Here is a 23,276-nt window from a genome sequence, read left to right on the forward strand (position 1 = left end):
ATTTAAATAAAGCACTTTATTATTCCACATAATTTAATAAATATCAATCAATATAATATATAAATGAAAGATACAGTTAATTTTGAAAATCGAATAGGAAATTTAGAAATTACTTTTTAACTGACAGGTTTGTCACTGAACGTATTTTGAATACATTAAAAATAATCATCTGAAACTACTTCAGTAAAAAATAAGAAATCTGTATTGATGCGTTTTACATAATAATATTTTACTACTAAGTAATAATTCGACAATTATTATTAAGTTTGTTTAATGAGAATCGATAAATAATACGAATTTACTTAGTAATAAAGCAAAATCATCATATTCGCATAAATTACAAACTATATAAGGTTTGTTTATAGCTTACAATTAACTTTCCCTGTATTAATGATCATTGTTAATATTACGTATTAACAACTGTAAAAGATAATAAGAATATAATATTCGAAAGCATATTTAATAAAATCATTCAGCGAATGAAAAGTTATTTATGTAGCCGTTAGTAAATTTACAATTACGTGACATATTAATACTGTTCATTAGTTTGAACCTTTAATTTTTTAAAATACATCATTTTAAAAAAACCTCAAAAATAAACCTATCAGAAAAAATAATATTTTGCAGATTTTTAAAGCCTCAGTTAAAGTCCTTGATAAATGGATTCGCATGATTCATATACGGATCGGTACCATAACAGATAAAATCACAGTGAACTATATGAGCTTGAATCTCACACGACGTGTTTTCTACTAATTTTTATATTAAGTAAATATTTTCATTCATAAGATATAATAAAGAAAACAAATTTAGTTTTTCAGTAAATTATTACATTGATAGTAACACCACTATCAAGACTATTATATATATTAGTTTGCTAATCGTGTTATCAAAATAGGTGTTGACTAAATAACTAAATTTATGAAATTTTTACATTATCCATATTATACTGCTGTTTTAAATTCTACCTGTAAACTAAGAAAGGAACTATATATTATAATAATGAATTTGAAAAAAAATGAGAATGACAAATTTATACTGCCAATTGTTGGTGGAAATGCGTTGTATTAGATAGAATAAAATACAAAAATATGTAGCACTAGTTTCATCTTTTTAAAATTAGTCAAGACCGGTTTCCTCCGTTTCAAAGGGACATTGTCAACTGGGTGTCTAGTTTACAATGTCCTTTTGAAGCACACAAAATTGGTCCTGAATAATTTGTAAAGTGGAACTAGTACTCTATATATATATCGATTGCCTGCTACTAAACTAAACCAGCTAACTACACTTTTGACCAAAAATTATATATTGATGACGTTTTGTTATAAAGCATGTTTTCTATGCTCACACAAAATTTCAAATTCTTTAACGTATAAATAAATGCGTTATCGTTCTTCACACAAAGCAACCAACTGCAGGTGCCGAATTTTCAATATCATATATGGAATAACTCTGCTCTTTATGTAAATTTTCTTTATAATGTCGCAAGATTTCAAAATCAGCCAAGTCCATAATAGATGAATAGGAGAAAAACAGCTTTTTGTTTTCTCAATTACACAGTCACAAGGGCGAAATTTTATATTATTTCGAGTATAGAATATTTAAAAATAATAAATTCCACATTTTGATAATGCAGAAATGTTAGAAAGCAGTAGTTCTTCAACAATTCACAAAAAAGTCAAAAATACTTAAAGGTGGACTTGGCTGATTTTAAAATGTAGCGACACAATTTATATAAAAGGGAAGCTAAAATAGTAAATTGTTAAATTCCGTTCGATATTTAAATTATTAAGTTTTTTCTTTTTCCTGAACAATTTTCCCAAATGGGGTTAGCTAGTTTGCATATTTAGCAGTTGGTATTATGTTTTATTTTAACTAAATATTTCTATAGTTTATAAGCAATACCAAATACCACATTTATTTAAATAGATATTTTAATAGATAGCATCATTTATGCGACGCGCTTGTTCATTAGGTATACATTAACTTAAACATTATAATTTTCACACAAAATATTATGTTAGTAATAAGAACTTAATTCCAAAACCCGCTATTTAACTGTTTTATATGATGAAAAAGATGTATGTTTCTTTATAATAAATTAAAAATGTATTGTGTTAAAATAAGCGTTTAAATTGAATTATTTAAACGCTTTCCAGCGGCTTTTGCAACTAAGCGCATCGTTATCGGTTATCAGGTATGTCAAAGTGTTATTACATTTAATTTTGGCGCGAAACCGTTTTTCCAACTCCGTTCGATTTTCCCGCGCACGCGACTTCACTTAGCAAAGAACCGCGATCTACTGAAGTTAAAACATTTCGCCGCACACCTCTTAACATGCCTTGTATTTCACTTTTACTGAAACCCGATATCGATTCATATTACGCAGTCATAGACTACATTTCACGGATTGATTCCGGTGGCTGCTGTAAAAATTCCATTTCCTTAAGCTCGGGTTACACTGAGCGGAGCGGAACGAAATATAGCCGCAACATATTTGCCTCACCTTTCATAGGTCACTAGCTACAATTGATATATCGAACTAATGTCATAGAAGAATTCCTTGTCAACGTATTAAAACTGTGAACTAGCAAGTCATGCAATTAATCGTATGTCCGTTTTCAAATAAGGAACGCCCCCAAATTTATCATTTCATTTTACGCTTCCGTGGTGTACGGATCTATCAATATACCTAATTTGATGCTTTGTATAATAAAAATATGTATAAAACGATCAGGAGTGATGTTAGAATTATTATTTGTAAACTTTTAGTTTATTGAGAAGAAGAAAAAGAGTCGCATCTAAAAAGAGAGCCGATACATTATTGAAACAGGCGTTGCCGCCATGACAGGTACGTTTCTGAGAAGTCTTCTGTATGCGACTACAGCGACAACAAGATCTTGTTGTCTGACAGTTTACTAGGTTAGAATAGGTTTCATCAGTATTTTCGGTTTGTCCATACTAAGATACAGATTAATAAGATGGAAATGCAAGAACCAATCGCCATAGACCAAAACTGACTAAATAACGGGCATGTTTATTCCATAGAACAGAATATAATAAATATAATTCCGATAAGCAATATTCAATACACTACATTTTGATGCAGGGTTTTGAATTTTTGAGTGTCCTACGAATGCATAAACCGAGAGCAGTTGACAGTATTCGACGTATGACGTATCCTTAACACGTGTTTAAATTTATCCCGTATTCTTCCTTACTCGAGATCGGTTGCCTGCTTCTCCTTACCCGTTAGGTATTTCAGTTCCCATTTTTTCTGAGTTCCCAGCGGTCAAGCCATTAAAATAACATCCTTTAGTAAAGTTTATTACATGTTTCTTCATATTAGAATCGTACCTTCTTACAACCATACCCATAAGGTAATGCACTTCCGTACAGCTGTAGTTATTGACAGGCTCGTATCTTTATTCAGTGTATCAAACGTCTACTATCTGATATTCATCTTTTACGTTGACCATCGATGTTTTCCTTGACAATAAGCTTCACTAATCGTCAGCTGAATGCATGCAGAACTATCAATTCTAACTTACATTTGAATTTTTTGAAGAGAGAATTTTTTGAAACAACTTACTGAAATTACTTATTATTTTTATGGGTAAATGTATGCATTATATTTTAGTAGGATTATTGTTGAAAAAAATGGTGCATACACTAATTGTCTATGTTAATAATATATAACTGAAGTAGGCTGTTTCAAAAAACTCTTCTGAAAAATATTTCCAATGCGAGTTAGAATAGGTCTGCATTTAGCTGACGTAAATTATCATTATTTTTTTTTGAATTAGTAGCTGACAGATCTTTATTAATATAGTATTTATGCCTAGTTTAGAGCAGTCGTTTAATTTATTTGCTAAAAATTATAAAACTAGGTAAGTCAGAAGTTAATGGGAACTAAATTAATTTTGTGTTTGAACATATTAGATAACTTTAAGGCCATAAAAATGCATTAATAAAATAAAATATTATACCTACAATATTTCTTTTCATACAATTGGCATTATTTAATTATTTCCAATTAGACAAGCACAATTTTCCATTTTTATTTTAAATAATTATTATAGCGTAGATTTATGTTTGTTTTTTTGTCGACCATGTCCGATCCTAATGGAATCATATGGGCCTCCACAGAGTAGAGGTTTCTATTAACAGATTTTGTTTTTACGAGAAATGGATGTCACCCCCTTGCTCAACCTATTAGGTCCAATTGAAAAACAATATGCGAACTTGCCAGACCCAGGATTCGAACCTGGTACCCACGACGTGGTAGTCCAACGCTTAAGCCCCGCTGCCACCGTGGGCGTGTATGTTATGTTAATTTATATTAATCAAGTAAAGTTTAAATTTCATTTTCCCAACAATTACCAAATCAAAGTTATGTAGTTGTAGTCAATTTAAATGACGATATAAAATAATATAAATTCAAACATATGAATGGTTGGCATTGTTAGAGTAAACAGTGTCTACAACTTAACTAACTTTGGCAGTGTAACAAAAGCCGATTTTCTCTGAGAAATGTGAAGCAATAATAATTGTTACTGGTCGCAGCTATTACACATATCGGTATAGCATATGCCTAAAATTTGCATCAAGAATACAGCTTGCAATTTGATTTGCATATTATATAAATCATTCTTTGTATAAGTGATACAACTTTGTCGTTTTAATTACTGATCGCTTCCAAGTCTTATCTATTTCTTTTTCTATGGAGAGCAATGCATTTCATACTGTCACTCTTTACCTCTAAATACTGATAACATCAACAATTTGATTAGCATAAAGACGTATTACAGAATTCCCAACAGCAAATACTAGTAACAACTAGGGATTCCAATCCCGGGATCCTGAACTATTTTTGATACCTATGAATCCAGAGATTGATAATCATGATTTTTTTTCAATTTTTATGGAAAATAAAATAAAAACGAAAATATAACAGAAAAAATACTTTTAATAACAAATAACTACATTAGCAATAAACTGAGTTTGAATGAAATTTGATTTATACCCATGTGTAAGTTGCCGATTCATTTTATTTTTTCATATAAATTAATGAAAATGAGAAAAATTGGAAAAAACAATGCTTCGCACTATTACCAAAGTAATTCCACCATGATCTCATACGTTTTACGGCAGTTTCATATTTTTCTGACTAATTAGATTTATGAAGCGAAAAGGCCATCCAACACCAGGATTTGCTTTACTATTTTAAATCTCGCTAACCCATTCTTTAGTCTTTACTACCAGAAACAGCAATCTCATATTAAATTTACATTATTATTTAAATTACAATATTATTTACTCCATTAAACTTATGTATTTACAAGATTGAACGTATACGATTTTATCAATGTTATTTGTAAATATAAAATTTTTATATTAACAATGTAAAAAAATGCCAAACCCGGGACCAGTCTCGGGATCACGGGATTGTCAAATTGTAGTCCCGAAATTCTGGAATCAGAATTGAGGCTCGGGATTGGATTCCTTAGTAACAACAAACTAAAGAATAATTTCAATAGAATTCCTAGAATATTAAATAATATTTTTCAATTATTTACATTTTTAACAATGCTAATTTATACACCAATATATTAATTATTTATACTATTGACCGAAGGTTCTTGATGGAATTTCAATTTAATTTGTAATTGATTTAAGTTTTGTGCAATTCCCAGCACATAACATAGGTCCATTGTTTACGAGTAGTGACAATTTGTATTGAATTTGTATTGAATGAATGTAAAGTCTAATATATCTACTACGGGTTTTTATAAACACTTCAAATGTTTAAAAAATGTTTTAATACTTAATCATTTACTTAATGTGTAATAATGTTTATACTGTATTTTTTATATAAATTTATTATATATTATTATATATTATTATATAGAGAGAGAATTAGCTGTATTTAGCATTAGTGAGTGGCCATACAGTCTAAATATACCGAAAAGAGAAACTCGGGTTGCAAAAAACAATACAAATAGTATAAAACTTAAATTAATTATAATTTATATCAATATATATATATATTATACATGTATATAAAAATAGTTCGGTACCAAATATCACTTTAAATCACGTGCAAAGCATTTTTTAAAAATGGGGGGAAAATTTGCTACCTTAATTGCCTATATTGACTACGATAATCCATTATGGTCGTTCAGTTATAAAACATTGTATTAGTCTATAATAAGTATAATCTGTAGGCACTGCGTAAATTATGTATCCATTTAATAAACAAAACAAATTCAAAAAATATTTATTTCGCTAATTTCACTTAAAATCGTTTTCGCTAAATGTTAAAAATTTATTAAGCAACGTTAATCGAAGTTTGGTCGCCCGTAACTGAATAATACCTGCTGGCGCTTTTTCCATTGGACTGTAGTTTGGTAGTTGCTGGTGGATTACGAATCTAGGGGGGAGTTACGCAGGATGCCAGACACTGACCTTTATGTTGAGAGGGAAGGCGGGCGCTGGAGCTGGTTCGGTGTTTGCACTCACGCACTGGTAAAGCCGCGTTGACACGGTCCAAGTACGATCCAAGTAGACTTGGATAGGAATAATTAGTATGAAGATTTCTCATCCAAGTGACAGCTTCATACTATTTATTCCTATCCAAGTTAACTTGGATGAGTAGGACGCGGTCCAAGTAGCTTGGATATGAATAATTAGTATGAAGATTTCTCATCCAAGTGACAGCTTTATACTATTTATTCCTATCCAAGTTAACTTGGATGAGTAGGACGCGGTCCAAGTAGCTTGGATAGGAATAAGTAGTATGAAGATGTCTCATACGATGCCATCCAAGTTAACTTGGATAGAAATAAATAGTATGAAGCTGTCACTTGGATGGCAATCGATCCAAGTGTACTTGGATCGTACTTGGACCATGTCAACGCGGCTTAAACGGACTGTTCGGAATGTCACTTTCACCGTTTCACTTGATTTTCGGATGAATGATGATGACAAGTTCAGAATGGATGATAAACACGATGTTCGCTCAAACCGTATCAGATTTAGTGCAGCGATGGTCAAACATATGTGTTTTGAGTCACTATATGGTTAACGACGGCTAAACTATAACAATCCCGCATACGACCGCTTGTATGGTGTCACTTGAGCTAACTGAATGTTATTCGTAATCACGGTCGTCTCATAACCCGTAATTACTGATTGTCTGATCTGTATATAAGGATGTGAGATAGGTGGGGAAAAAAGGAATGGCAGCCACCATATTTGGCCTAACCAATACCTATTATCCATATTTGAATCAATTTAATATTTTTCTCTCCCAATTGACATCACTAATATTATAGGTTAGCCTTATATTATATTGGAAGAAACACTAACTGATGCTACCGAGTAATTAGATAGCTTTCAAGAGTACACAAATATAGCTAGCAACATATGTTATCGAGTATGATGACGATCCTAGTATAGACAATTAATCCTTGGGTATAAAATTTGAAATATTACTATAACTGTGTAACGAATAATAATTGGCTTACGTTTTTTACGACTAAAAACGATTCGCGCAATCACTTTGACAGTTCGCCTAATCGGTTTAAGCGTAAGAACTTACTAAAAGAAAATTAATTGCACATATACAATATTTGCGCCATTGTCCTGTAAAACTACTGCGTTCAAATAATACCGTATAGCTTGTAACTTAAAAATGACACATGTATTTTATTCAATGAATAATTCACAAGATTTTAAGAATGTGGCATTCCATATATTGAACATACATAACTTAAAAACACCTCAGATATATTTTGAAAAATAATAACAAGTTAAAAAGAACTTTTTATATACCACGTTTCTTAAATTTTCTGTTGAATCATAATATAAACTTGACAATTATATGTATTAATAAATATGGAATACTGAAATGTCATTTTGACATTTCATATTGTTTTCCACAGTAACGCACGTGTATATTAATAATTTAGTTGCTAGGACCCCCTTAGCAACCAATAATATTGAGTAGTAAATATTACTTTTAACGATTTTTTTCCGAAACATACAAAACAGAATTAACTGAAAATGAATTCAATTCTGCTTAAAGATGGCCAAAAGTATTAAAAGAATGCATTCTCGTCGTGTTTTGATATATTCTAAAAGTTTCAAATGTCTAGCTAGTCGGGAAGTTAGTTAAAAATCTTGGGCAAACAAGAAAAAATCTGTACGGGACAAACAAGATCACGAGCTAATAAAAACATGGTAATATACAAAACTCGACGGGATTTGAACATGTATAACCATTGGTGTCGTGCTAATCTCTACATTAACCGATTATGCTACGAGCCTCCTATCTAATTACGACAATTTAAACTAGTAGGTCATACATGAAATGCTTATCAAATCGCGTTATTGTTGACTATCAGTTTTTGTGTATTAAATAAATGTATTAAAAATATTTGGCGAGAGCCGGGCGTCGGTTAGTAATTAAGGTAATTAATATTCCTTGATCTAATACACAAAAACCGATAGTCAATAATAACGCAATTTGATAAACGTTTCATATATGATCGATCTACTAGTTTAAATTATCGTAATTAGATTGGAGGCTCGTAGCATAATTGGTTAATGCACAGATTGGCGCGACACCAATGGTTATACGGGTTCAAATCCTCTCGAGTTTCGTATTTTTTTCAAATATGATTTTTTCTAGTGAGTATTATAATATCATTAATATCTGAGGTGTTATATATAAATCGATTGACATAAAGCATAAAAAATTTTAGCAAGTAGCTGAATAAAGATCTTTTTTTAATTCTGCAACACTTTTAAAGCCCGAAAAAATGTTAATCTAGAGCCATATTTCTTTTCGTGAGAGCTAATTTAAATAATAAATATCGTTTTGATTGCTACATTCACATACATCAAGAATTTCCGCCTTCAACTAGGCTCTGATATATTATGTACGATCCAGTATCAAATCTTCAGTCACCTACCATTATTTAACTTAAACAAACGTAATTATATTTGGTTGACAACTCTGAGGCGTTTAAAATTAAATAACAATGTGTTTTACCGTCACAAAGAAATTCTCAATTACCCATTCATGTAAAAATGTTAAGTTTTGGTGTTCTTTTTAGGAACTTGTTATACTCATTGTGAAACTGTTATCATACTGTGTAAAAAACCTACTGTGCGATTATAGAATGAATGTACGCCTCAGTTTAAATCATGGGGATCGACATCGTCTGTCATTTTTGTTATAAATAATTTAATACGACGAGATCAGGTGGAGTTCCATATTATTAATTTGAAAACTACTTTGACTTAAGATAGTTAAGGGAATAAAAATAGGAATGGTTATTTAATTCTTCCCCTTGAAAATATCAATGAAATTATATAATATTTTATAAGTGAATATAAGTAAGTTATGCTTTTTACATTTTCACGATTCAATTCATCTAGGTCTGTTGTAAAATTGATCAAAATCTATCCCCTGTTCGCCGCGTTCTTCTTGATATACTTATCTTATATATTTTTCGTATAATTATCAAAATCTATTATTCTACAGAGCAATAAAATCCTAATAGAATCTTATCCTTGCTGGACCATGGAATACTTACTCAATACTGTGCTAAACAATTAAAATATATGCCAGTTAAGGATAATCTTGGATGTAATTGCAAGCCTTCTTTATTTATTTCTTTGGTCAAAATGCAGCGTTTTGAATGAGTTGGAGTATGATACATTTTCCTCCTCTCATAATCTGGTATAGATTTTATAATTGAAATGCTACGCAGAACTTTTCTCCATTCGTTTGAAGCTAAATTATACTTCATATCACAGAATTCAGATGTATTTATTTACATATTAATATAATTAATATGAAAAATTACCAATTTAAAGCATTCTAAAGATGACAAAAAATATGTGTTCACAATATTAAAATTAAAATAAATAAATAAAAATTAATAACGGAAGCACACCGAGTGAACCTATCTAAAAAAACTTATAAAACAACGTCCTTTTAAACTCATCCTCGCGTAAATGGAATATATCAATTTCCATCGCGATTTGATTGTACACAGTTATTGTCTTCCCAATTGGCATTACCGATGGCATGTTAGTTCTGCACATTGTGAAAACAAACAACGGTCAATACTACTAATAATGGCAGAGTTTCCATTTACATCGCGTATAAGTAGGAAAAAATAAGTTATACCTTCTAAACTTTAAACTACAGTATGTAAGCATACATAAAAGAAAGTCAGTAGGATATAGCAACGGATACTATCAATACGCCTAAAGTAAATGAGTCTCAATATCTTTCAAAACCTAAACCCTCGCTACGCTATCATCCTTCAACTGATGCGAGGCCCAGACAATAAACCCACTCTCAAGCCTGCTTCTAACTAAGAAACATATAGGCTTACATAAATGTAGATATATTGTGACCTCACCGGAAGTGAAACCCGTAACCTATACCATTCTTACAGACTGCACTCTGGATGACAAGGGATGATACAGTCACATCTCAAAGGCCAAAGGCGATCCTACCATTAGTATTAATCTTAATCTGAATTATTTTGTATCAGAGTTAGTGGGTCAACCTTATTCTGTTTCGGAACACTGATATTGAGCAATACCCTCAAAGTATGACCGCACTGGCAATGCATTTAAAGCACGTACAGAGTTAACATTAAAACAGTAGGTTATATTAAATTGACATATCTGGACCGAATGCATTGTCATAAAATTATATATCTTTTGTGTGGGCATAATAAAAAAAAACTAACATATGGTATTATTAAATATAGGAGAAAGTATTCTAAAATCTGAAGGCAATGTGTAGTATAATATACTATATTTATATATTATGAAGAGACTAAAACCCGTTTGATAAAAAAAAATATCTTATTATTATATTGGGGAGTTAAGGACGTAAGGCGTATAAGGTACATCAAAATATTTTAAGATTTTTTCTATTGATTATATATTTTCTCAGAAATGTTTTCATAGTATGGATGTTAATTAAATTATTAGCAAGTTCATGTAAGTTACAACAAAAAATCTTGCAGTGATCTAAAATATAAAAGCCGATTGCTAATAGTGACTGAATTTGGAAAGCGCTTCAGAAGGTGTTGTAAGAGCGTTAGTTAAAATTTATCGCAATTATATAGGATGCCTATAGCATTTTGGTTGATTTGCGTGGGCGCGAATCCCGATAGACGTAGGATCGATTCCTGCTCGGTGTTTTTTTTCTATTGGTTTAGAAGTTTTTTCAAAATTTTGTATGTTACACATTATGTAGACGTTATTACCATAATAATATATAAAAAATGCCCTAAATAAAATTAAAGTTTTGATAAGAGAGCGACGGATATAACTATTGTTCGCCTTTTATATAATTTTAAATAAATAATTCCACTATGTAGAATCCTGATATTTCTGTAGAAACGTATTTTAATGTTTTAAGTTTGATTTGTATTCTGTGTCTCCTAGAAAATTCTATAGAAAAAATATAACTAGAACCTCAAGAAGAATAGATATAAGTTTAAAATTTAAAAAAATCTTATAAATTTTAATATCATTATCATCAGCCGGGGTTGCTGTATGAATGTCTCTCCTTTGACTTTCCTCAGTCACTAGTTTTTTGGTGCCATGCAAATTTACCGAAATTTGTCGATCCAGAGGCTTTTCAATCTCTTTGTGATCGTTTAGTGCCTTTTGGGTTCCACTGTATAACTGCATTATTTGTCCTCACGCCACGCTACAAATCCGACAGATTTCCATTTCATTAGCTTAGCCGCCTCTATCACAATATTGCAATCGTCTTACCCGTTGATTTATTTTACTATCTTTTTGCGTTATGACCAACATGCACCTTTCCATGCCACGTTGCATTACTTGCATTTTTTTATTGCTTAGGTCACACGCAAACGTGAGCACATAAAGTTTAAAGATGTTTAGACACAATAAGAGCTCACTTTTAAAGATCCTATTAATGCAACCAGCTGCAGTTCATGCCAATTTGGTTCTTCAAAGAAAAAAATCGGCGTGTGTACTTATGTACGCGCGTTAGAAGTTATACTCCTTTGGCGTAACAAAACAAAAGCAAAACTTAATTCTTTGACTAGCTCTTAATTATCTTGTTAAATTAAACACTCAAGAAAAAGAGCCGCTTATTGGAACGCCGTTGGTTTATTTCTATACACTTTAACTTATATTACTAAATAATATAATGGTATCTCGTTGTTTTTATTTTTAAAGTACCAACTGTCACTCTGACGTTTAATCGTTTGTAAGGAATTGCATATGGCCGACAATAATGAATTCGCTGCCTAGGCAACGGAACAATTCTAAACTATAATAGTATACTGTATAATCGTCACGATTGCAGTATCATACTGTGGCGTAAAGGTAGTGCGTTCGGCTGATAACCGAACAATCGGTGGTTCGAATCCAATCGAGTGCGTTTTTTTTCTGTGAAAAAATAAATTATGTGTTACATGTCATACGCCAAAAATACAATCTGATCTGATTTTCCAAACGCGCCTAAAGAAGCATAACTTCAAAAAATACGATAGAATTATTAATATTAAAATTAATTTACTCATAATTGCACTCAGGTCTCGTGTCTATCCAGCACAACAAGAACTTGAAATCAATCAATTATAGTAATTCTAGTATTTATACATAATATTAATTATTTAGAAGAACGTTTCTTGTTTAAATAAATTTTAATAATTGCATTATATTATATACATTATTATTATTAATATAGATGTATGTAGTCTTGTTTAAAATATTTTAACAAGATATATTATGCTATTTTAATTCCTTTAAATTTATGCTAATTTAGGAGCTTTTGATTAATGTGTTCTGTCAACAGGAGAAATTTAAACTTGCAATCTAATAGCGTGGTGAATTGCATTACGATTAATTTAGTCTTTTTTATAATTTAAATAATTATCTAGTTATGCATATAGTTTATTTATCATACGAATGATCTTCCATTCCATAATTAAATACAAACTTGTTTAATACTGTCACAATAAACTGCAGTAAACTATTATTTAGTTGAAATTATTATGTTTATCATATTTCTGTGTCACAATATTTATTGGAAACTGTATCTGAGTAATTACCTAATAATATTTTTTTATTATACTTACCGATTATCAACAAAAATTTTGTAGTGCAATAAACTGAGAAATGTTAATGTAGATAAAACGTAATGTCACTAGTACCAATAGTTATTTTTAGATCAAACCAGTATTTGCTTGAATAAAATAATGGACAGTAAAATTATAGGTTATGGTTATATTATTATAGAGTTTGCGTCAACGACAAAATTATGAATCCTTTTATTAAAGTTATGCAATAGTCGCGAAATCATTTGGTTTTCTTCTTTTTTTTTTCTTTTGTCTATGTCCGATCCTATTAGGATCATATGGGCTTCCACAAAGTGAAGGTTTATATTAACACATTTTTGTTTTTACGAGAAATGGATGTTAGCCACTTGCTCAATCTATTATTGTCCGACGATAGGAAATCGGTAACAACAGGAAGTCGCTGTAATCGCATGTATAAGACTTCTCAGTGACGTACATGTCATGATGGCAACGTGTGCTAGAGGCGTGTTTAAATAATGTATCAGCCCTGCTTTTAGATACTACTCTTTATTTCTTCTCAATGAACCAAAAGTTTCTAATTATAATTCTAACATCACTCCTGATCGTTTTAGATATATTTTTATTTAAAAAAAGCTTCAAATTACATAAATTGACAGATCCGTACACCATGGGATCACAACATGAAATGATAAATTTGGGGGCGTTCCTCATTTGAAAACGGAAGTGCGATTGAATGCACTGGAGAAAATGGTTGGTGCACAATTTTAACATGTGGACAATCAGTTCTTGTTCAACAGTAGGTTCATACACTGGGTCCAATCACAAATTGAAAAACAATACCCACGACATTATAAGCCGACGCATATGCCTTTCGGTCTTCGTGGGGCCGTTAAAATCATAGGTTACGATTAGGGAATCCAATCCCGAGCAAAAATTCTGATCCCAGGATTTCGGGATTACAATTTGACAATCCCGGGATCCCGGGACTGGTCCCGGGATTGGCATTTTTTTTATTGTTAATATAAAAATTTTATATTTACAAATAACATTTATAAAATCGGTCAAAAAAAAAAGTATAATTTATACTATTTAAGACATTTATTGTTAATATTGTACACGTTCAATCTTGGAAATACACAAGTTTTATGGAGTAAATAATATTGTAATATAAATAATATTGTGAATTTAATATGAGATTGCTGTTTCTGATAGTAAAGACATAATGAATGGATTAGCGAGATTTAAAATAGTAAAGCAAATAATCATGGCGTACTTATGGCCTTTCCGCATCATAAATCTAATTAGTCAGCCAAATATGAAACTGCCGTAAAACTTATGATATCATGGTAGAATTACTTTGTTAAAAGTGCGAAGCATTGTTCTTTTTCAATCTTTCTCGTTTTTAATAATTCATGTGAAAAAATAAAATGAATCGGCAACCTATACATGTGTATAAATCAAACTTCATTCAAACTCAGTTAATTTCTAATGTAGTTATTTTTTATTAAAAGTATTTTTTCTGTTTTATTTTCGCTTTTATTTTATTTTCCATAAAAATTGATAAAAAATCAATCCCGAAATCCCGGGATTATGTTTATCAATCCCGGGATTCATAGGTATCGAAAATAGCTCGGGATCCCGGGATCCCGGGATTGGAATCCCTAGTTACGATTATATTATTTGGAGTTTATTTTAACGATAAACTGAGAAATGGCATCAGAATTACACAAATAATTGAATATTACTACGATATAGTAGGTATAAAAATCCAGATGATTATCGCTTTTATTTATTCGATATTATGACGCAAACTTTTAATATTCTGTCTACATATATAATTTGACAACATTCTGAGAGAAATACATAACTACAAGAAAAAATCTTTTTGAAAAAAATACGATTAGGTATTTAGAGTAAACAACGAATTATGTGTCTATATTTAAATAATTAGCATTATGCCTGAGGACATATTATTTGTCTAACTTCAAATTGGAATTACTCCATTAGATGATTTCACGGGTTTTATTTCGATTTGTTATTTAATCTTCTGGGAAACTACCCTTAGCTTTTAATATCATTAAATAGTGTAGTAGTCGCAATGTGGTTACACGCGCTGTATACACAAAGATGAATAAACCTGGTCAATATTTCTATCAGTATGTGTAGTTTTAATTATGCGCGGTGCATTTATTTATGTGACACAAAAAAACATAAAACTTGTATTTGCCTTTTTTTGTTTTGCAACGCTACAAAAATTTAAGGAATTCTGTTATATAGTTAAGCGTCTCAAAGGGTTTAATGTTTAAATGAATGTTGTTCTAATATTTAAAAATATATTTAATATTATTTACAATTATTTCAATTTTACAACGTTTTTATTTGTACGTATTCTTGTTTGTCCGGTGGTTGTTTATCCAGTACAAATCTTGCAATCGATTTTTAACTAACTTCCCGACTAGCTAGACATTTGAAACTTTTTGAATATATCAGAACACGATGCCAATGCATTCTTTTAATACTTTTAGCCATCTTTAAGCAGAATTGAATTCATTTTCAGTTAATTCTGTTTTGTATTGAAAGTTATTTCAGAAAAAAAAGTAAAAAGTGAAAGACTATTATTGGTTGCTAAGGGGGTGGTCCTAGCAACTAAATTATTAATATATACGTGCGTTACTATGGAAATCAAAATGAAATGTGAAATGACATTTCAGTATTCTATATTTATTTGTTTGTTTGTTTTTTACTTACTTCATATCAAGTACAAGTTTGAGCATATTGAGCATAATAACGCAACAGAAAATTTAAAAACGTTGTATATAAAAAGTTCTTTTTATCTTGTAATTATTTGTCAGTAACCCCACGAATTATAATAATATGAACCATTTCTTATCTTGATAACAATGGTCAAAAACACTCTACGATTTAAAATAGCAGCACTATGGGAAGGCATTAAACTTTAGTTTTACACGATCAACCTTTACCGCGAGTAACGTGACATTTTATTGCAAAATATTTGCGAAATAAGGCTTGCGAATAAATTGTCAGTTGTGAATGGACACATGTTATGTAAGTATGTATGAATTAAAATAGTCGTACTTACAGATTTATATCTACTTGTTTACTTAGAATTGATTTTATCTTTCATTGTTTTTTCTGTGAAGTGTGACAAATCTAATAAAGTGTTTTCGATGTTTTAAATTTTACGAAATCTACAATAAAATATCGTAATAGATTTTTGGGTTTCCACCGTATGTAATTCTTTATTCTTTATTCTTTCTTCGACGTTTCGGGCTCGATAGAGCTTGATAGGTTTTTATAGGGGTGGTGGGTTACGGTTAAAAACATCATGGCTTCTGGCACTATCAGCAAAATCCAATATTCGAGCCGGTATATCTGATCATAACGATTGACACATTACTCTGAGCAATGTTTGCTCTTAGCTAATCGGATTCCTTTTGACATTATTAGAGCAACGTTTACATTCATATACCCACACTACACTTCACCATAAAACATATCATCTCTTGATAATGGCCTCTGCAACTAGCCCGAAACGTCGAAGAAAGAACGGTGGAAACTCAAAAATCTATTACGATAAAAAAACAACCGTGAAAGCCTCAAACAATATACAATTCAATAATCAAGAAATACCTATTACCGCCACGGTAAATCTATGCGACCGGGAATACGATAATGGCACTGTCCTATTTAATGCTTCAAATACACTCTATGACGATCGGTCATATATATGTCGAAAATCCCGTTTCTTATGTTGGCGTCCTGTGTCACAGGGTGTCACAGAGTGTAAACACGATGTCATAGCTGTCATACAATATGTATGTATAAATGTCGGAATGGCATAGATTTGATCATAGACACTAAAACGCTCTTAGCATATATGTGCCCGATCGTCATATAGTCTATTCGAACCTTAACAACTTAATCTATGGTAATCAATAATAGATAATTAATAGGCTGAATAAAATCAAAACTAATGTTTTGTGCAATAGTACCTGTCCTGATATATATTTCTTACCGGTTAGTGACGAGCAAAAAACCAAAAGCGTCGACAGGTTTAAATACACGTAGGTGCACATTTTAAGGGATGGCACTTTGTAACGAAAGTTCGCTATCGAGATAATAGACTAGGGGTCGTATGCGTGAGATTCCCAAATACTTTATACGCTAAATACTGCTCATTTGTATGCATGAGTGCAAATGTAATCCGTTGGTTAGCAACGTCTCTATGTGACGTCATAGTGTGTCATGGCGTCCATATAATGGCAAACTTAAAAAATTTCATTCCCCGATCATTAATTTTAAATTTTAAATTGTAAATGTGTCTGAAAGTGTGTGAACGGTATCATATAAATTTAATAATTATAAATGAATAATTATTATGAACTTTAAATAATTTATCAGTTATTTTATCACATTTATTTTATAATTCTACTGTTCGAAAGGATAGAGTATTCCCAGTAAACATTTCCATTTGGTGGCAATACATACAGTTATATTATGACTAACTTCACTTCAATCACTTCTATTATGAGATGTCAAAACGGAATAAGAATAAATGAATAAACAGCACGACTAAGAACTGTTTTTAAAGTTCGCGAATGTTTTACGGAGTCTACAAAATAAACGAGGGCCTTTGTTGAGGGCGTTGTAATGAATGCATTATTAAAATGACATTTGAAAGTGACATATAAAGCAGCCATTTTGAAAGACGTGTGACGTCAGACTGCTTACGTCACAAACAGTGCTATACGCTATATGGTGGGAAATCAGTTAAAAAGCTTATAAATAATTTCGGAATCTCATACATACGGCCCTAGAATAATAGTGCATACACTATTATACAGAAGTTCTAGTTTATTCATTTTCTAATCGTTTACAGGTCGAAGTGGGTAAAAGTGTTAAAATAATGATGTTATACCAGACTAAACATGCATAATATCAGTAAGGCGTGCTATGTGCGCAACCCTCGAGGGTAAGAGAAAACCTAAGTGGCCGAAATAGAGATGGCTGGACTGCGCCACAGAAGATTTAAGAATGCCCGGTCAAAATAACTGGAGAGTGTCGACGCTGAATCGTCCAGGATGGAGGAAGTTTTGAAGGAAGTCAAGACCCACCAAGGGTTGTAGTACCATAAGGGATGATGAAACATACATTCTGTTATTCCACATTAGGCATCGTAAAGGGAGAAATGGTCAAGCGTAGGCAACCAGGGAGCAAGGTTGAACAACATGAAAAAAAAATTGTTATTTGTAACACCTCAGAAACATAGCCGATATGAAAATATTATATAATATAGGTGCATATTGACTCGAACCTGCATCTATTGGACTTCGGTAACGTACTTTACAAATTACGCCATTCGTATCAGTTAAGTGGCCTAAATGAATCTTCCATAGTTGCTATGAATAATTTGAGTGACATTATGTCACCTTGCCGGACACCCTTGCTGATATGAATCTACAAGATGTTGATGCAGGTTTAATCGCTTTATATATTATATTAATCATGGTGTCTATAGAGACTTCTTCCTTGCAGATTACACAGGGCATGAGGCAGGGCTAAATTAAGAATTTGTTAATGAAATTAAATGTTTTTTCATAATCAATGAAACCCAAGTAGAGTGGTAGAATATACTCTTGGTATTTTACAAGAACATACCTGACAATCTGTTTATTACGTAACCACCAATGGAACTAATATAAATTAATTCAAAGTACCACTGAACATAGTTTGAATAATTCATGTAAACTTGAATTTCCGACAAAAATAGTACGTACACTTGGCACCTTTGCATAAAAATACTACATATTATACCAGCGATGCCAAATACGTGGCACGCGTGCCCAACTTGGCACGCTAAAAAAAACTACCAGAGTTACCATTTTTTTACCATCTTCAATCAATCAAATTTATTTATTTTACATATAATGAACATAACAAATTACAAATTCAAAGCGTTCACGACATAAAATAAGTGTTAACAATGTTTAAAATAAAAATACAGAGAGATGTGAATACAATAAGAAACAAAATAAGAAAAGAAATACTTAAAATAAAGCAACAAAAATAAAAGTAGATGGAAGCACACAGGGTGAACTATCGATAGATCATATCTTAAAAAAATTATACCGTAGATTATGGTTTTATTCGCAGAAAAGATAATAAATAGAATTCTGATAGGCAATATTCAAGATACTACATTTTGATGCAGGGTTTTGAATGTGTAAGTTTCCTACGTAAAATGAAACACGCATGATGTACGTATAATAGTGTGTGTAATACACCAATATTAAATGAGCGGTTGTCAGTATTCGACGTATGGCGTATTTTGACACGTGTTTAAGTTTGTCCCGAATTATTCCTTACACGTGATCGATTATATGCTTCTTCTTACCCGTTAGGTATTTCAGTTTCTATTATTTTTGAGTTCCCTGGTTATATTAAACATGGAGATAAAAAAGTCGCACATGGAAAAGCATGACAGATACTATTATATCAGTGTTAAAAAAACTACCAATCTCGTTGTTGACCATTTTTTTTTCAACGTACTCATGTGAAACTATTTTTTCTATATTGAATCAAAGACTAGAAAAAGGTAGACAAAGGAAGATTCAGCACATGTATTAATTCGCAATCAACGACATATCAGCTTGATTTAAAAAGTCCCGCAAAGAACATGAAACATAAAACCTCAACCAAAAATTAGTGTGTTATTAAATGTTTTTATTATTCAAATTCAAATTTTATTTATTTTTACATATAATGAATATTATAAATTATTAATTTACAAAAACTAACACATAACATTTAATAACAAATAAATATTATTAAAAAAGAAATATACCAGTATTAAGTTATTAAACAGTAGAAAAGTGTAAATACAAAAAATATATATTAGATACAAGGAAGTACACCGAATGAGCTAAGCAGACCCTATTTAAAAAAAATTATAAAACAACGTACACCTATACTCATCCTCACGTAGGTGAAATATATCAACATTGAACAGAGAACAATTGGAATCACCAATGGCAGGTTAGTTTTGGTCCTTGGGAAAACAAACAACTGATGCCCCCGATTTCTAAGATAGTTATCAGAGAGACACAAGTCAATACTACTAAGAATGGCAGAGTTCTCATTTACACCACGTATAAGTCGAAAAAAATACGTGGCCAAATGTTGATATCTTCTAGCATATATTCAATAAACAGTACAGTTACCAATGTACATAATTGTTTTTTTTTATATTCAAAACTTTGTTTTTCCACCACCACCCGTCATGTATGTACAGCCGTGGATATGCACGGCCGCCTTCTATGACGCTATAAACGTGTCTGAAAGAAGTGATTTTAAGTGCTCATTCCGTTCCAAAATGGAGCCGCATGGGACTGATGCTACAACCATGCACCGTAGTGCTTAAAGAAGAAAGTTAAGAAAGGAAGAAAAAAAATCTTTTTGGACTGGCTCTGCTATCCGCTGACGTTAAGCGCCCTATGTATCCGCATACGAAGTGTCACGAATTAAAATGGATGAGTCTACTAGTGGGACTATCCCGCTCCCCATACGATGCTGCAAATTTCTCGAATGCCGCAAAATTCAATAATATGATTTAGTTTATATCATGTGTACATCTAAAAAGAAATGGCACGCGCCACAATTACAAAAAAAAATCGGCTTATTTTGGCACGCCGATCAAATCCTATTTGCCATCCCTGTATTATACGGTACCTACATAAAAATCATTGCTTGGTGTTATGTTAATTTATTATAAATAGATGTTTGGTATACAAATAAAAATATTTAGTGTTGTCCTGATCAAAAATGCTTGTCGATCTCAAAATAATTGCCATTTGATTCTTAAAGTCAAGGACTATAGGTATAAAAAACAAATGCCGCAAAATGAAAGAGAAAAAAATCCTCAAAGTCGTTTTGATTCGAATTGTCATACAATCCGAGACCTTTGATAGAGACATTTACTAAAACCGATTCGAAACAACGAGCTTAGTGAACCGTATTAAATTTATTATTTCAGAATATTTTTTATATAAAAAAACACCTGTCATGCTTTGGTATAGCAACATAGGACAAGCTCAAGGTGTTTATTACCTTCGTCTGTGGCCCAGTGAGACGTTGTATGATGTTGAATTCCGGTATCCCAAAATTCCATTCGATTTAGTTGATTCCAAAACTCTGGAATTAAAATGTTGTTAAAATGGTACTTGTTATTATTTTTTTATGGTTACCGATGCAATTAGACTAAAAACGCTTCCAAATGGCCAAAAACTTTTTTTATGAAACACAGGGGGCAGGGGCCTAAGGCCTTGTCCAGATGGATCGATTTGACTAGCGTGCATTCTAGGTACATTTGACCTCATTGATTCGTACATATTTATTCGCCGCGTGTTACTTCTCGTGCGCGGTTGAGGTATATGTGACCTCATTGAGCTGTCCACGTGTACTCGCAACGTATCGCGGCAAGACACGAGTCATCTGGATAAGCTCTAAACGGCACATGCTTTTAAGCAAGTGATTTAACACCACTTGCAGTGTGCAAGAAGAATTCTGCAGTTTTTTGGACATATTATCAGGCGCGGACCGGACAACCTGGAGAGACTAGTAGTTTTGGGTGGCCTCCAGGGAAGGCGAAGCAGAGGAAGAGCGTCTGTGCGCTGGAGCGACCAAGTGAAAGAGCTGACTGGGGGGTACCATCCATTCTGCCCTGAGAGAAGCGGAAGATCGAGAAGGAAGGAAAGTATGGTCGCTCAAAGGATGGCGAAATTCAAATCTGGTCACGACCAAGAAAAAGAGCAGTGTGCTCTGATCCTATAACTCCACATTATTATAGTCAAAGTGTATTGAAATCTTTACATATTATAATATTAAATGATTTTTTTTTTTAATATTAGACCAGCGTTAATTTAGACATAAAAACCCTTCAATTCTATTTACTATGTAACAGAACTTTTTTTGTAGCGTAGCAAAAGAAAAAATGCAAATACAAGTTTTATGTTGTTTCACGTCACATAAAAAAATGCAACGCGCGTAATTAAAACCACACAGACTGATAGAAATATCGACCAGGTTTATTCATATGTCACACTGCGCATGTAACCACATTGCGATTATTACATTATTTACTAATATTGAAGATTAAGGGAAGTTTCTCACCGGCTTAAATAACGGATCGAAATAGAAACAAAACCCTGCGTGATTTCCTAGTTTTTCAGTAGATACAACGACATATTAGTTTTAGTATATAATCTGCACAGTTAAAACGACCTAACCTAAACATTTTATCGTCCGCTAGATAAACTGACCTAGTTAAATATTATTTACTTTTAAAGTTTATTTTTTTAACCAATCAATTTTAAATTTAAGTATAAGAATTTACCATTCCAAAATATTTTGTAGGTATATTCAGAATCCAGAAATAAGAAAGTCCACGGACATAAATGCCATCAATAATCACTAAGTATTAAATAGAATAATTTAAAAGCTGTATGTCTTTTATTGTCGGAATTTAAAAAATTAATAAAACAGATAGAGTAGTTGTTAATATTAATTCGCATGAGTCATGAGACTGATTGGTGTCTTCTTGATGTTTTCTAACATAAATATTTCTGAGGTTTTTCAAAGTTATATATTTTCAAATATAAGAATGTGACATCTTTCAACGGTGTCTTACATCGGGTACTGCCATAAATTGGTCTCGAAATCATTTTAGGTATTGAGTAATTAATTACAATTTGAAGTCTGACAATTACGGCAATTAGGCATTATGCTAACTTCTTTGTGCTTTATGTACATGTTCTATATATCGGATGACCTTGAAATTTTTTCTAGCATACATATTTATATATAGACATAATTCGTTGTAAACACTAAATACCTAAATTATCGACTTTCCCACTTTTGCAGCAACCCCACGGGTCCACGATATTTAATATTGAATAAAATTGTAATTTCCCTAATTTTTACTTCCCGGAGCCCGTTTTGAGAAACGCTGTTTTAAACAAAAATTCGTTAAAAAAAACATAACCTAAACTATAACAGAAAGAATGTAAATATAATAAATCAATACGATATTATAATTATTAGTAATTATATTGTTGACAGCTGTAATAATGTTGCGTATTT

General features: G+C 31.6%; 1 protein-coding gene across 1 annotated transcript in view; it reads right to left on the minus strand.

Moving 5' to 3' along the window:
- yellow-e (L-dopachrome tautomerase yellow-e) overlaps window positions 1–2,304 on the minus strand; it is a 100,672-nt gene extending 98,368 nt beyond the window's left edge. Inside the window, exon 1 of the mRNA XM_085949806.1 lies at window positions 2,218–2,304. The gene's annotated coding sequence lies outside the window, so the exon portion shown is untranslated. The remainder of the gene's footprint in view (window positions 1–2,217) is intronic.
- Window positions 2,305–23,276: the final 20,972 nt, after the last annotated feature.

This window comes from Rhyacophila brunnea, unplaced genomic scaffold (assembly GCF_057557595.1).
Source record: "Rhyacophila brunnea isolate RB1 unplaced genomic scaffold, BYU_Rbru_1.0 scaffold_22, whole genome shotgun sequence".
Taxonomy (NCBI): Eukaryota; Metazoa; Arthropoda; class Insecta; order Trichoptera; family Rhyacophilidae; genus Rhyacophila; species Rhyacophila brunnea.